We start from the raw sequence: 16,590 nt of genomic DNA on the forward strand, positions 1-16,590 counted from the left end.
AATTCTGCCACCTGTGCGGAAGAAACAGCAGGTAGAGGAGCAGATACTATGACATCCCAGACAGTACAAACTGCATAGCCTGCTACTAAAACTCCACTAGAATTATAAAAGCAAGAACCGTCTGTATACAGTATAAAATCAGGGTTATCTAAAGGCATTTCAAACAGGTCTGGTCTTGGAGAGGTGACGGCTTGCACAACTTGCAAACAGTCATGAGGCTCCCCTTCATGGGGTGCAGGGAGCAGTGTAGCGGGATTTAAAGAGTCACAGCGAATTACAGAGACATTGGGAGAAGCAAAGAGAAGCCGTTCATATTTAACAAGACGGGCATTAGAAAGGTGCTGGGTTTTTCCTTTTAAAAGTAATGCTGACACCGAATGAGGAACAGCCAGTGTTAATGGAGATTGTAAAACCAAAGGTTCTGCTTGCTCTAAAATCCGTGCTGCCGCCGCAATTGCACTGAGGCACGGTGGAAATGAGGCCGCAACGGGGTCAAGATAGGTGCTGTAATAAGCAAGAGGGCAGTATTTATCACCATGTTTCTGCACTAGTACACCTAAAGCACATCCTTCTTTTTCATGACAGAACAAAGTGAAATGACAGGAGTAATCGGGCAAGCCCAGAGCTGGAGAAGAAGCTAGTGTTTGTTTCAGAGAAGAGAAAGCAGTGTTTTGCTGAGATTCCCACGGTATAGAGGAAGGGGTTGCATTATGGGTGAGCTCTTGGAGCGGTTTGGCTAGCTGAGAAACGTTAGGAATCCATTGTCTGCAGTAGCCAGCCATACCGAGGAAAGAGCGGACTTGGGAGGGGGTAGTGGGTTTAGGGGCAGAAAGGATTGCCTGGATTCTATCAGCAGAGCGGTGACGGCTCCCTGCCGAGAGGTCATGGCCCAAATACCGAACTGTGGGCTTGCAGAGCTGAAGTTTTTGTTTAGACACTTTATGACCCTTATTAGCTAAAGCAGTGAGAAGTACAACAGAATCTAATCTGCAGGCCTTAAGGGAAGCGCTACAAAGAAGCAAATCGTCTACATATTGAATAAGAGTAGAGCCAGAAGGGAATGTAATGTCAGAGAGATCCTGCCGTAGAATTTGTGAAAAGTAGGTGGGAGAATCTCTAAACCCTTGTGGCAGAACGGTCCAACAGTATTGCTGTCCTTTATAAGTAAAAGCAGTAAGATATTGGCAATCAGGGTGGAGGGGAACACTGAAAAAGGCGGAGGAGAGATCAACGACAGTAAAATGGGTGGAATCAGGTGGGATAGAGGAGAGAATAGTGGTCGGGTTAGGCACAACAGGAAATTGAGAGATGACAATAGCGTTAATAGCTCGAAGGTCCTGGACGAAACGATAGGTGTCTCTTCCTGGTTTCTTTATAGGCAGTATAGGAGTATTACACTCACTTGTACAGCGAACAAGAACACCTTGTGCCAAGAGATCAGAAATAACAGGCTGAATTCCTGCTTCAGCTGCAGGATTCAGTGGGTATTGGGTAATACGGGGCAGACACTTCGTTTTGTTAACAGAAATGTAAACGGGATCTACTGATATCCTGCCCACTTCGTTTGGGGTGGTGGCCCACAAACAGTTGGGGACCTGGGACAAAAGATCAGCATCCGAAACAGGAATTAAGGGAAATAGTTCAGTGTCAGGACCCTGCAGCAGGTCCTCCACCTCCTGTCGGGTCTGTGCAGGCACTTCAAGATAAACCCCATCAGGAGTACAGAAAATAGTGCAACGTAATCTACACAATAAATCTCTTCCTAATAAATTCACAGGGGAAGTAGGACTTAGGAGAAAGGAATGATGCTCAGAAATAGGTCCTAGTACAAGAGACACGGGTTTAGAAACAGGGTGAGGCACGACTTGATTAGAAATACCAACTGCATTAACAACCTGGTTAGAAATAGGAATAGAGAAAGAAGACGCTTGGGGTACGTCTACACTACAGCGCTAGTTCGAACTAACTTAGTTCGAATTAGTTAATTCGAACTAAGCTAGTTCGAACTAACGCATCTAGAACTAAAAACTAGTTCGAACTAGCGTTTTGCTAGTTCGAACTAGTAAGTCCACATTGAGTGGACTCTGAACAGGGCTTAAGGATGGCCGGAAGCAGTGCCGGCAGGGCATAAAAGGAGGACTTAGAGCATGGAGATACTGTCTCAGGCTAGCCGAGGGCTGCGCTTAAAGGGTCCCGACCCCCACCCCGGACACACAGTTCTAAGGGGTGCCCCGCTTGCAAAGAAGTTCTGGCTTGGAGTGCCCTGAGTGCCCACACTGGGCACATCACACCACTCGGCCATCAGCCCGGCTGCACTTGCCGCAGGCTGCCATCTGGGGAGAGGGAGTAATTGGGGGGCTGCAGGAGAGCTTCCACCCCCAGAAGCCCGCAGAGCCAGCCCAGTCCTCCCCATCGGGGGCTCGTACCCCATTCCTCCCTCACCTCCTTCCACTTGCCCTTCCCTAGCCCCCCTTCTTCTTGATGTACAAAATAAAGATAACGTTTCTTCCAACATTGACTCTGTCTTTATTGAAAAAAACTGGGGGAGACTGGGAAAAGGAGGTGGGAGAGGGGAAGAGAAAGGCTGGGAGAGGGGAGGGCAACTAACATGATCAGGGGTTGGGAACAGGTCCCAGATGAAGAGAGGCTACAGAGACTGGGACTGTTCAGCTTAGAAAAGAGGAGACGGAGGGGGGACAGGATAGAGGTCTGTAAAAGCAGGGGTTGGGTGGAGAGGGTGCATTCAGAAAAGTTCTTCATGAGTTCCCATAAAGAAGGACTAGAGGACACCAAAGGAAAGGAATGGGTAGCAGGCTTGAAACTAGTAAGAGAAAGTTGTTCTTCTTGACAAAGCAAATAGTTAACCTGTGGAACTCCTTGCTGCAGGAGGCTGTGAAGGCTAGAACTAGAACAGAGTTTAAAGGGAAGTGAGATCAAGTCATGGAGGTTGGGTCCATGGAGTCCTATTAGCCAGAGGGTAGGAGTGGTGTCCCTGCCCAAAGTTTGTGGAAGGCTGGAGAGGGATGGCACGAGACAAATGGCTTGGTCATTGTCTTCGGTCCATCCCCTCCAGGGTCCCTAGGGTTGGCCGCTGTGGGCAGACAGGCTACTGGGCTAGATGGACCTTTGGTCTGACCCAGGACGGCCATTGTAAGCTCAGGGCTCAGTGTCGGGGGTCTCAGTGGACCCCCTTGATTTTCATGCACACCTGGTCCTGGGTGGCCAGGCTGGCAGCTCTCCTGCCCTAGACGGCCACTTTCCTGTGCCTAGTGCGGAGATCGTGGACAAGGTCCACGATGTCCGCACTAGCCCAGGAAGGTGCCCGCCTCTTGCGGTCCAGGGCAAGCTCCCGGGAGCCGCCAGCCTGGTCCCGGCAAGAGGGGGTGGGCTGGGGGGCATCGGGTGGGTGGCTCTGTGCCGTGCCAGGTGCAGGGTCTGCTAGCTGGGTGCTGGCAGGCTTGCACCTGGCACGGGCACCGTAGCCAGCCCGTGCCCCTTTAAGGGGTCCGGGGCCGGGAGGGGGGCATAGAGTTTCCCTGGTGTTGGCCAGAGTGGCCACCAGGGAAACCTGGGGAGGGCTAGCCTCCCACTAGTTCGAACTAAAGGGCTACACAGCCCTTAGTTCGAACTAGCTAGTTCGAACTAGGCGTTAGTCCTCGTAAAATGAGGTTTACCTAGTTCGAACTAAGCGCTCCGCTAGTTCGATTCAAATTCGAACTAGCGGAGCGCTAGTGTAGCGCATAGGAAAGTTAGTTCGAACTAACGTCCGTTAGTTCGAACTAACTTTCTAGTGTAGACATACCCTTGGAGAGTGGACCTGCTAGCACCTGTGTCCACTAAAACCTGGGTGTTTTGTCCAGCAACTTGGCAAGTGAGGGTGCCGTCAGAGTTCAGGGGAATAAGCGGAGATAAAAGGGTGAAGTTGCAATCCTCCTCTGGGCACCCCTATTGACTCTCAGCCGTTGCTAAAGTAAACTGACCCTGCGGGGGTCTGAAAGCTACAGGCTCTGGCTGCACGGGGCGGTTTGGGCACTGGCTTTTCCAGTGTCCTGGCTGTTTGCAATAGTGACAAGTGTTTGCATTTATCCTGGGGTTGCCACGGCCAGCAGAATTTCCAGACCAGGGTGAGCCCCGTGACTGTCGTTCTATGGGACGCCCCCGACCCCTGCCTGTTTTAGTAGGCAGTGATTACAGAACTATAAGCTTAGGTTCTTTGTCCTGCTTAGCCTTTATACACTGTCTGCAGTGGTTTGCCACTGTCAGAAGCTCCTCTAAGGGTTTAGTTTCCCAGCCAATGGTTATCTGTTTTAACAGGGTCTGGATAGCTGGATCCAGTCCAGTAACAAAAGCGGCACCCAGCGCTTGCTTGGCAGTGTCAGCTGGGTTTTCAATGCCAGAGTGCCTTTCAAACACTTTAGTAAGCCTTTCTAAATAGGCACCTGGTGATTCATTTTCTTCCTGTTTGCAGGTGCTAATTTTAGCCCAATTCGGAAGTTTGGGAAAGACTTGAAGGATACTATCAAGTAGTCCATTTCTAGCTCGGGTGAGAGCCTCTTTATTAGCTGCTAAATCTGGGTCTCCTGAAATAGGTCCAGGTGGCCAGCCTGCCTTCTTTAAAATCTTTTTACGCTTATCATCAGGCAGAATCACCCTCAAAAGCAGATCAAGGTCTTGCCAGTTAGGATCATAAGACCGTATTACTAGTGCCAGTTCTGCTTTAAATTTTACCGGGTCCTCTTCTACTGAGGGAAAATCTTTGGCCATGGTGTGTAATTCGGTTTTGGTCCAGGGTTGGTAAACCCGCATACGCCCTCCTTGTGGGTTTGGGACTTCCCGTAAAGGATAAGCGGCGACGGGGCTATTATTCCCCGACTCAATACGTGCCACTGATCGTTGTCCCTTAGGAGTTGCTGGCTGGAGGAGAATAGTGCTTCCCCCAGAAATCTTATATGTAATCGGGAACACCCCTGTTCCTTGTTTTTCCTTCTCAGTCACAGCCTGGCTTCCTGAAACTACTTGGGGCTCGGGAGCTGAAAGTGGGTCTGGTACTGGCGGGGGATTCCACGCGGGGCACAGGACATCATTCATGTCATCCTGTGAATCGGGGTTTGGGAGACAAGGATACAATTGCCCAACAGGTGGTGCACTAGGCTTAGTTATCACTGCTTTTGATTGAGTGCTAGCCTCTTTCAGCAGTTTAATCTGTGTTTGCAGTTTTTCCTGAGTATCTTTAAAGCTTCTTAATTGAGATTCTTTCTGCCTTTTAAAAGTTTCTTCATACCATGGTAGATAGGCAGACCATTGCAGATCGGGAGTTTTCGCTCCACGACCCTCAAGAGCCTCCCTTAAATGTAAAATTTTAGTTACATCAAAAGTCCCTTTCAATGGGAATTGCAATTTTGGGTCATTTTGAGTATACAAATTCCACTTATCCAGAAACTTGCAAGTATTTTTCCCATAGTGGGTATACATAAAGAAAGCCGGACTGTCCTTAGAAGGCACTGGAATTCCTGTAGACTGACCTACCCCCATTTTCTGCGCGCGCGCTTAATTCTGTAAGACACCGAACCAAAGTCCGCCTGCTTACACCATATTCTGCAAGTCACCGAATCAGAATCCGCCTGCTCGCTCTGCGAGTCACCGAATCACAATTCGCCTGCTCGCTCTGCGAGTCACCGAATCAGAATTCACCTGCTCGCACTGGTCCCCCCCCCTTTTGTTGCGAGGCACTGGACTCAAGGTCCACCTGCCTCGCAGGGGTTTCCGGCACCTGCCCCAGCCCGGCAGAACACCACGTCCTGGCGCCTGGAGACAGCCTGGCGGAATGGGGCACTATGGCCTGGGGTTAGCCTCAGAGGTCAGTACTACGCCCACAAATAACAGAGAGAGACAACAAAGCTTCCCCACAGTTCCGTGTGCCGAGAGAGAGTAATGGCACCATGCCAGCTTTTAGCGTCCGAACACAGAGGGTCCAGCGCATGGCTGCCTCACTAGAGACACCGGTGTGCCCTTTTGGAACTGTGACACATAAGACAGGCCTAATAGACAAAGACAGACACAGACAGACAAAAATGTTAGCCGCTCCACAAAATTGAATTCCGTAGCTCGCCTTACCCCGATGGCTGGCCGTCACTCCAAATCCCAAGCCCTCACTAGGAGATTTTGTAACAGGTATCTCCTTACCTTCTATTGAGTGCTCTGAGAGGTTTGGAAGTGGAGTGCCGGTCCGTCCATATGGGCAAGTGGCACGTTAGGAATCTCGGTGGAACCTCCAAATTGTCGAAGCAAACGCCTCACTCAGTTTACGCGGCTAAACAGACAGTTTTATTGGCCAATAAAAGCAAAGTGAGCCAAACGTGGTCTCAGCAAAGCCGGGTCCAGTAAGGCTACCTAATACAATCAATCCTAGTATCTTTATACCCTTAACCAAACAGTCTGACGTCAGGGCATCCAATTACAGAAATAATCAATTAGACTAGGAAAAACAAAGCCTTATCAACATGATGGCGGACAGGTACGAGGGAGTACTTCTCCTCTCTGAACCAGCCCAATTAACACATTCCAATAGCACATCTGTCTTGGCCTGGCACATGGGGTGATAGAAAGTTCACTCTGGCCTACGTGCAAAGACAAAAAGCTGAAATGGTTTCTGTTATACAAGATGGCTTCTAGCTAAACGTAAACTAGCTTCATCACCTCCATCCTAATTGCCAATATCTTACTGCTTTTACTTATAAAGGACAGCAATACTGTTGGACCGTTCTGCCACAAGGGTTTAAAGATTCTCCCACCTACTTTTCACAAATTCTATGGCAGGATCTCTCTAACATTACATTCCCTTCTCTACTCTTATTCAATATGTAGACAATTTGCTTCTTTGTAGCGCTTCCCTTAAGGCCTGCAGATTAGATTCTGTTGTACTTCTCACTGCTTTAGCTAATAAGGGTCATAAAGTGTCTAAACAAAAACTTCAGCTCTGCAAGCCCACAGTTCGGTATCTGGGCCATGACCTCTCGGCAGGGAGCCGTCACCTCTCTGCTGATAGAATCCAGGCAATCCTTTCTGCCCCTAAACCCACTACCCCCTCCCAAGTCCGCTCTTTCCTCGGTATGGCTGGCTACTGCAGACAATGGATTCCTAACTTTTCTCAGCTAGCCAAACCGCTCCAAGAGCTCACCCGTAATGCAACCCCTTCCTCTATACCGTGGGAATCTCAGCAAAACACTGCTTTCTCGTCTCTGAAACAAACACTAGCTTCTGCTCCAGCTCTGGGCTTGCCCGATTACTCCCGTCATTTCACTTTGTTCTGTCATGAAAAAAAAGGATGTGCTTTAGGTGTACTAGTGCAGAAACATGGTGATAAATACTGCCCTCTTGCTTATTACAGCACCTATCTTGACCCCGTTGCGGCCTCATTTCCACCGTGCCTCCGTGCAATTGCGGCGGCAGCACGGATTTTAGAGCAAGCAGAACCTTTGGTTTTACAATCTCCATTAACACTGGCTGTTCCTCATTCGGTGTCAGCATTACTTTTAAAAGGAAAAACCCAGCACCTTTCTAATGCCCGTCTTGTTAAATATGAACGGCTTCTCTTTGCTTCTCCCAATGTCTCTGTAATTCGCTGTGACTCTTTAAATCCCGCTACACTGCTCCCTGCACCCCATGAAGGGGAGCCTCATGACTGTTTGCAAGTTGTGCAAGCCATCACCTCTCCAAGACCAGACCTGTTTGAAATGCCTTTAGATAACCCTGATTTTATACTGTATACAGACGGTTCTTGCTTTTATAATTCTAGTGGAGTTTTAGTAGCAGGCTATGCAGTTTGTACTGTCTGGGATGTCATAGAATCTGCTCCTCTACCTGCTGTTTCTTCCGCACAGGTGGCAGAATTAATAGCTCTGACAAGGGCTTGTCACATTGCTGCAGGAGCGTCTGCTACTATCTACACTGGCTCCCGGTATGCTTTTGGCGTAGTTCATGATTTTGGTACGCTCTGGAAGCAGCGAGGTTTCCTTACTTCCTCTGGCCACTCTATAAAGAATGGGCCTTATGTAGCCGCTTTACTTAATGCAGTACTTTTACCTTCAGCTCTTGCTATTGTTAAGTGTGTAGCTCATTCCTCTTCCTCTAATGAAGTTGCACTAGGAAATGACATGGCCGATCGGGCTGCTAAGGCAGCCGCCCTATGTCCTCCTCGGGCTGAAGCATTGTACCCTTCTTTCCCACCACCGCCAGCTCCTTTGCCATCTCTATCAGAACTGGCCCTCCTGCAGGACCAAGCCCCAGAATCAGAAAAGCAGGAGTGGAGACTGGCAGGGTGCACCTTGCACCCAGACCATTTGTGGCGTAGCTCTGACGGCTGCATTGTTGCCCCAGTGGTCTTGCTACCTCACCTTGCCTCCGTGCTCCATGGATTGTCGCACGTTGGCAAAGGGAGGATGGTGGCAATCCTAAAGCAAAATTGGTTTGCTCCCAAATTCTCCCAAGCAGCAAAAGATTACTGTCTGGCTTGCCCTGTCTGCCAAGCCCACAACGTGGGTAAACCTGTAAAGACAGTTCCGGCAACCAGACCTCCGCCTTTAGGACCATTTCTGAATTTACAAATGGACTTTATTCAATTGCCTAAATGTCAATCCTTTGAATATGTGCTGGTTATTGTTTGTTTGTTTTCGGGATGGGTAGAAACTTATCCCTGCAGGAAAGCGGATGCCATCACAGTAGCTAAGAAACTTCTAAATCATTACATCCCATCATGGGGAATACCCCTAGTGATCTCCAGTGACAGAGGTACCCACTTTACTGGACAAATTGTTCAAAAGCTGACAAAGTACTACTCTATCAGACAAGCACTGCACTGCCCGCGACACCCGGAGAGCGCAGGAGCAGTAGAGAGACGTAACGGGATTTTAAAGAACAAACTTGCTAAGATATGTAAGGACTCTGGTTTAACATGGGTAAAAGCACTCCCGATTGCCCTAATAAGCATAAAAGCCACTCCTAATCGGAAAACTAGACTCAGTCCACATGAAATTGCATGTGGCCGACCTATAAGACTGTTAAGCAGCCTAGACATTAACTTGGCTGATGCCATACTCATTAAAGGAAGCATAGTCAAGTATTGTCAGGAACTTATAAAGTGTGTACAGTCCTATCATTCACAGGTTAAGAACGCCTTCCAAGAGGCCCCGACTAAGCCATGCCATAAACTACAACCAGGAGACTGGGTTTTCGTGAAAGTTCACCAGCGAAAGACTGCCCTGGAACCCAGGTGGAAAGGTCCCTACCAAGTCCTTCTAACCACCCATACTGCTGTAAAGTGCGAAGGATTGCCCACCTGGATTCACGCATCCCACTGCAAACCCGTCCTGGCCCCTCCAGAAGTCGGCCCCAACAAGGAACACCGCAGACCTGGTACCGGAGACCCAGGTCCAAAAGCAGACAAGGATCAGCGCAGGCCTGGTACCAGAAATCCAGGTCCAGAAGCAGACGAGGATCAGCGCAGGCTTGGTACCGGCAATCCAAGCCCTGAAGCAGACGATCCTGAACGACCGAGGCCAAGGTACCAGCTGCGGCCCAGAAGGACCTGCCAGCAATAGGTGAAGCAAACTACGAAGTCCTGAAGAACAGCCAGCATGAGGCTGGACAAACAATTCATGTTAAGCTTATGCTTAGTTTTGTTTTTAATACCTAGTAGTTATAACCTATATGGTTCAAATGTGTTTATGCTTTTAATGAACCAAGTTTCCCAAGAATTTAATTCCACAGGTTGCTGGATATGTGCTCACAGTCCTGTACATTCAGAAGAAGGCAGCCCAATGATTCCAGTTCCACTGAACAACACTCAAATGAATGGCCCATTGTTTAATGAGCTAAAGCCAAATGATACCTGGCAGGATAAAGGGTTTACTAGCCCAGGGTACATCCGCCTAGCTCTGACACCAGTTAGAGAATACTGCAGGACATGTAATGGTACAGGAGCCCAAGTGGGCAAAAGCAGGTGTAAGGTAAACATTGTCCTGAATGGAGTATGGAACAGAAATAACACCTGGGAAAATAACAAAGGCCCTTATGACTTTGGAATCGATGGGTACTATTTGCAATGGATGATGAAGCCCCAATGCCAAAGGACCTTAACAGCAAAGGTTGGCCATTACTTTATATGTGGTCGCCAAGCATACAAAACACTGCCCAAGGGCTGGAGTGGAACCTGCTACGTTGGAGCAGCCTTCCCAGCCATTCGAATCACTAACCATCTCCCTGGGAGTAGAATCCAAAATTACCGAGAGATAACAGAAACACAGCGGTTTTGGAAAATTGCGTTCCCAGGATTGGGTGTGGCCTATGCAGTAAGAGAAATTCGGAGGCTGGAAGTAGCTTTCGAGAAAGTAGCTAATGCCACAACCAAAGCTCTCCGTGCCATTAATATGGAACTAGGAGAAGTGAGACAAATGGTTCTCCAGAACCGGATGGCCCTAAACTATGTCCTAGCTAGTAAGGGCGGGGTTTGTGCCTTAGTAGGAAAGGAATGCTGTGTGTATATCACCGACACCAGCAAAGAAGTGGAGGAAGATGCCTCAAAGATTAAAAAAGCTGTGGAACGCTTAAGGCAGGGGGAAGACTGGACCCTCTGGGATTGGTTAAGAGGCTGGTCTGGACATGTGGGAACTTGGATTTTGCAAGGTGTAGTTTTAGTATTGGCTATATTCTTTTGTGCTTATTTTTGTTTCTTGTTAATCAAATGCTGTATTTCTTGTATTCTAAAAAACAAGGGACAGACCCTTACTAAAGGAAATGTGAAAGTAATAATGTTAAAATATAATGAGCAAAGAAAGAAACAAAAAATGTATATAAAGGCTTTAATAAAAATGGAGATGTAAAATGGTTTCATGGTTAGCCTTTAAAAGGCTAAAAGGGGGGAGTTAATGAAGTTAGTTTATGTTTAGCTATAAGCCATCTTGTATAACAGAAACCATTTCAGCTTTTTGTCTTTGCACGTAGGCCAGAGTGAACTTTCTATCACTCCATGCGCCAGGCCAAGACAGATGTGCTATTGGAATGTGTTAATTATGCTGGTTCAGAGAGGAGAGGTACTCCCTCGTACCTGTCCGCCATCATGTTGATAAGGCTTTGTTTTTCCTAGTCTAATTGATTATTTCTGTAATTGGATGCCCTGACGTCAGACTGTTTGGTTAAGGGTATAAAGATACTAGGATTGATTGTATTAGGTAGCCTTACTGGACCCGGCTTTGCTGAGACCACATTTGGCTCACTTTGCTTTTATTGGCCAATAAAACTGTCTGTTTAGCCGCGTAAACTGAGTGAGGCGTTTGCTTCGACAGTACAATGTTACAGGCTTACTTATGAGGGACAGTTGGTTTCAAACCTCTTCAGAACAGACAGGCAGTCTGCACTCACTTACAACCTTGGATCTGAGAGCAAGCTAAAAGTGTTATCAATTCAGCCTTGAACAGAGACACAGTGAAGTTTCAGAGTTTAGATTCTTAAAACAATAACTTGGTTTCTTAGAGAGCAAATTTAACTTTAAAAGTTGAATTTTTAACAGAAGCACTAACCAATTTGTGCATTGTCTGTTTGCAATTTTAAGCAAAAGGACATTATCTAAAACAAAATAAAACTAGTTTATTTGAAACCTACAAAATAAAGTTACACTATATAGAGCGCATTCTTTTATGCAGTTAACTAATTAAGTTTCAGTAGAATCATTAATTTTCTTTTTGCAGATTTAACAAAGTGTTTGTAGACACATGTTTACATTTGATTGTTTCTTTGCCTAGATGGTTTGCACAGTGCTTAAGAAAGAGGCTGCAAAGAAACGAGGTGTCATTTTTAAAGCAGGTTTCCTTTCACATATTACAACAATCGCTTAATTCTTTCTACACTCCTTTGGAGTTCACTTTTTACTTTCACATGCTTTTTCTTCTTATGATACATCTTGATTTCTGCTAAATGACTTTTCTTAATGACACAGGTTTGTTCAGTATCAATTTGGTAAGGAGGGTGGGCTTAATGATTAGTCCCTCACACCTTCTGATTCCTTTCAATAGGTAAATATGACTGTTTATTATTGCAGTCAGCTATTACTAATTTTAAACTTCTTAGCATAGGGTTTTCATAACATCTATGCTGCAGCAGAGTCTGTGGTGTAAATAGAGTGCTCATCTTTGGACAGTCATTTTCTTTTGGGCTATTCCCAGTGGCAACTCTTTTCCCTCTAATATGGGCTTAATAATTGGGAGAGGAGTGTGAAGTGTTATGGCTTGAGCTTGGGTTAGCTCTTCTGTTTCTCTTAGTGCTGTGTAGGCTGCTAGAAGCACTTTTTATAAGGCAAGTGATTTGACTGTGACTCCTGCCATAACTTCAAGCCAAACTGTATGGGACGGCGGGGTACCGCTTCTCACTATAAGGCATAGGACATCCCTGTGTTTCTCACAGTGAGGTACAAATGAAATGGGGCATTAGGGTGATTCGGACCCATAGACTGATAAGTGCGTATCTTGTTATCAGCTGTCTTTCAGAGCTTCCTCATGAGAGGGGGGCGCATTCTCAGTGAGCATGCTTCCTGAGCAAATTATACGGGGAGTAGGTACAAATTAAGATTCTCTGTTTTTCCAGATCTTTAATTAGTTTACAGACTGGAGCCATAGCTTCGGCTGGAATACTGTACTGTTTTATCTTGGTTACGGTGGAAGGCGGGAGAGCGGGGGTTTGAGCCAGCAACGTTCTAAAGCCAGCTCCAAAAGCTCATTTTTCTCTATTAATTACTTTCTGCTTCCCTTCTCTAGCCTCCTGAGGAGCCGTTCTTGTAGGTGCTCTATGTCCTTATTTAGGGTTCGCACCTGGGTATCCAGGTTCTGGCATTGCTCTCAGAGTTCGTATCTCTCTTTCTGCTTCTAAGTTCCAGTAGCTAGTGCAGGCTAGACCCTTTAACAGCCAGATGCAAATGTCTTTCCTTAACATCTCTTTATCCTATTTAGGGTTGCCCCATCTCTCTCGGGCAAACTCCTTTTTTATACAGCTAAAATCCATGTCAATCGTGACAGGCTTCACGTTGCTGTATATGAACCAATAACACAATCCTGCCGACTATGCCAATTCTGTCAGCTGACAACACAACACTTAGAAAACTAAAAAACAGCAAAGTGCTTGTCCCATTCAAATGCACTCCACCAGATTTAGAAATCTGCATATTAGAATATGCTCCGTGTCCCATTTTACAGAAACACGCCTCCTGATTAGCATGTGGAGCACCTGGCAGCCAATCAAAATCTCTTCCTGTTTCTTTGTGAAACTGCAGTTCCTGGGGCTCCTTTAAGTTAGTGGTAACAAACTTCCAGTCTGTGGACCAGCTGGGTCCAGGAACTTCTGCTGGCCGAGCAGAGGTGGAAAATAATTAAGTAGAAATACTTGATCACACTACTCAAGACCTTTTGGGGTATTTGTACTTTACTCAAGTCATTTATTTTTGTTACACTTTGACGTTTAATCAAGTTGGGTTTTTTAGACAATATTGTACTTTTTACTCCACTCCCATTTCCAGAGGCGCTGGGTTACTCACGACTCTCATCGTTCTGATTTGCTAAAGCCCAGCAGCATGTGCAAGCACCAGGCATCCAAGAAACAGCCAATCCACAAGCACAATGCCCCTGCCAAGGAAGAAGCCTTTTAATAGCTGCTCCAACACCTTGTCATTCAAACCCAGTATCCTTGCAGGCCCTGCCAGCCTGAGACCTGAGCGAGCAGGGCGGCTGCCCAGGGCTCCGTGCTGAGGGGGTGATATGAGCAGTCTCATGTTACCTTACCTGGGGCCAGGCAGCTAAACAGGAGGGAACCCAGCAGCCGGGGTCAGGGGGGACAGAGGCACTTACTTGTGCCGGGTGAATCCTCTGCTCTGCTGGGAGCAGCAGCAGGGTGGGTGGGTGCCGGAGGCAGGGGCTCCCCATTCCCCCTGGGACAGAGGCCCCTGCAGAAGCCCTGTGGGGAGGGGGTGGGGCAGGCTGTGCTGGAGGAGGCTGGGGGTGAGTGGCTGAGTAGGGGGTGGGGATTGAAGAACAGGACCCAGAAGCCTGATGCTGAAACTCCCCCTCAGTCTGGAGTTTCACACCCTGACGGATCAGAATAAAGTCTTTCAAAGGAGCTACAGCCCCACAGCCCAGCCTAGGGATGGCTCAGCCAGTGGGTTAGAAGCACCGGGACACAGAGAGACTCAGGAGCTGCTCAGAGACAACCACTGGCGAGAAGCAGAACAATTCCCCGAGCAGTCGATTGGTTCTGGCTCATTTGCTGGGACTTAAGGAGAACAACAAAGTCCTGAGTCTCCTCTCTGTGACTGGCCGCTGCTCAGCCAATCAGAACTGGGACTAGAACTGGAAGGCTGTGTCTACACTGGTGGGTTATTGCGCAAGAAGGGCCACACTGCCCACTTGCTCTTGCCCAAGAAGTTTTACAGAAAAGCGTGGTAAGAGAGGGTTTCTTGTGCAAGAGCTACGCTCTTTTCTAACAGGTGTAAGTCCTCTTGCTCAAGAGCTCTTGCGTAAGAGAGCAGTGTGGACATGGGACAGGTGTTTCTTGCGCAAGAAAGCCCTATGGCTACAATGGCCATCAGAGCTTTCTTGCACAAGAGAGCGTCCACACTGCCATGGATGCTGTTGCTCAAAAACACATCTCGCACATGGCAGGGTGGACGTGTTCTTGCATAAAAACCCTTGCGCAAGATACCACCAGTGCAGACACAGCCAAAGGGACCTTCAGAGATGAAGTCCAGCCCCCTGCCTCACAGCAGGACAAAGCACCATCCAGATGGATGTCTGTCCAAAATAGGAAACTACTAGGAGTGGGATTTGAACCCATGCAGGCAAACATCCATGGGAACTTAAGTCCAACACCTTAACCACTCAGCCATCCTGATGATACCTGGTAGGCTGAAAGTTCTCTCCCCAAACAGCCCAGGGACTCACTCTCAGAGCATCTGTCCATCCCATCCCTGTGCCAGGGCTTCCCACCGCGAGGGCGAGAGAGTCATTGTCTTCCCAGGAGCTGCCAGGCTCTGACTCTTGCCCCCCTGGTGCTAACAGGTGCCCCCCTCTAAACAATCTTTTAAATTGGTCTTTCTGGTCCCTCTCAGGGTGTTTTTCTCCTCAGCAGCACACAAAAGAGAAGCTGTTGCCAGTGGCCCTGCAATGGAAGATGAGCTTTGCCTGCTCCCCTCAGCCTGAATCCCTACTTGGCCCCATTCCTGCCTCTCTTCCCAGTGTCCAAAAGGGGCTGCGGCTGCTTCTGGCAGGGAAGAAGCTGGGAGGCAAGGTGCTGGCAGCAAGAGATTCCGGCTGCCTCTTTCCCCTGGGTCTCAGTGCGCCATGCCGGCCACCAGCCACCTTGACCAAACCTCAAACCAGCTGGACTAGCTAGCGCATGTCACAGCGAGTCGCTAGTGGCCCTGTCAGAGAAGAGACCTTGGTAGCTGCAGAGACATCCCTGCAGCTGCCGGAGGTGCCTTTCTGAAAGGGCCATTTGTGAGCTCAGCTCCTAAAGGCCAGCTAGCTCAGTTGGTTAGAGCGTGGTGCTAATAATGTCAAACTCATGTTGGCCACAGAGTTGTTTGCTGTGGTGACTGCTTCTGTCCTTGCCAAACACACGCTTTAGCTGCCTGCTATGGACAGGGAAGCAGAAACAAGCAAAAGGCTGAGAGCTTTGCAGGACTCAGGCCAGAGAACTGGTAGGAGGAGGCTCCAGCCTGCACAGACTCTGTAGCTAAAAGGGACTTGACCTGGCCTGCTTTCCCAAAGAGCAGGGAAAACTCTGCTCTTCCCTCCATTGTCCCCAATGGGGTGACCTGAGGCCCAAATTCCTGCTGCTGCAGTGGCTGGCCCAAGGCTCCCTGCAGGGGGCAGGCTCCTCTAGCCCGAGGCTCCATATGTCCAGGAGACTGGGACCATGTGCCCAGCCCACAGCGCTGCTGCCAATCACTGGTCACCTGCGTCAGTGGCCCAGCAGCCCCTCCCCCGAACCTGCTCCTGCTCAAGGCCCCCCTGAACCCACACAGGCTCCTGCTCCTCTGACCTCTGGACTAGCCAGCCCACATCTCAGTGAGTCGCCCGTGGCCCCATCAGAGACGAGCTCGTGGCTGCCTGTGGGGTCTTTCCCAAAGGGCCCCTCGTGGGCTGCTGGCTCAGCTGTTTAGAGCTTGATGCTGATAACGCCCAGGTCGTGGGTGCAAGCCCCATGCTGGCCACAGGGGGGTCTGGTTTGGTGACCTGCCTTTGTGTAGCTGCCTGCTATGGACAGGGAAGGAGAAAGAAGCCCTGGGAGGTGAAGCAGCGGGAGGGAAGCGAGGAGCAGAGTGTCAGCTGCCAGCCGAGAGTCACAGGTGCCCTCTGCCTCCTGGGACCGCCCCTCCCTGAGCCGCCAGCCCCCTGTCTCTCACTGTGCGCCCCTTGGGGAGTCCACTCGCACTCTCATTGCCTGGCGGTGACAGAAGCGGTAGAGACAGGCCCCAGGGAGCAGAGTTGCCCCCTGGGAAAGTGCCTGCTACACAGGGAAGAGGCAGCTTCTCCCTTCACATGGTCTCCAGCT

General features: G+C 48.8%; 1 protein-coding gene across 1 annotated transcript in view; it reads right to left on the reverse strand.

Moving 5' to 3' along the window:
- Positions 1-16,590, reverse strand: part of LOC142824071 (uncharacterized) — a 144,051-nt gene that overhangs the window by 81,896 nt on the left and 45,565 nt on the right.

The sequence above is a fragment of the Pelodiscus sinensis genome, chromosome 28, assembly GCF_052426305.1.
Source record: "Pelodiscus sinensis isolate ZL-2025 chromosome 28, ASM5242630v1, whole genome shotgun sequence".
Taxonomy (NCBI): domain Eukaryota; kingdom Metazoa; phylum Chordata; order Testudines; family Trionychidae; genus Pelodiscus; species Pelodiscus sinensis.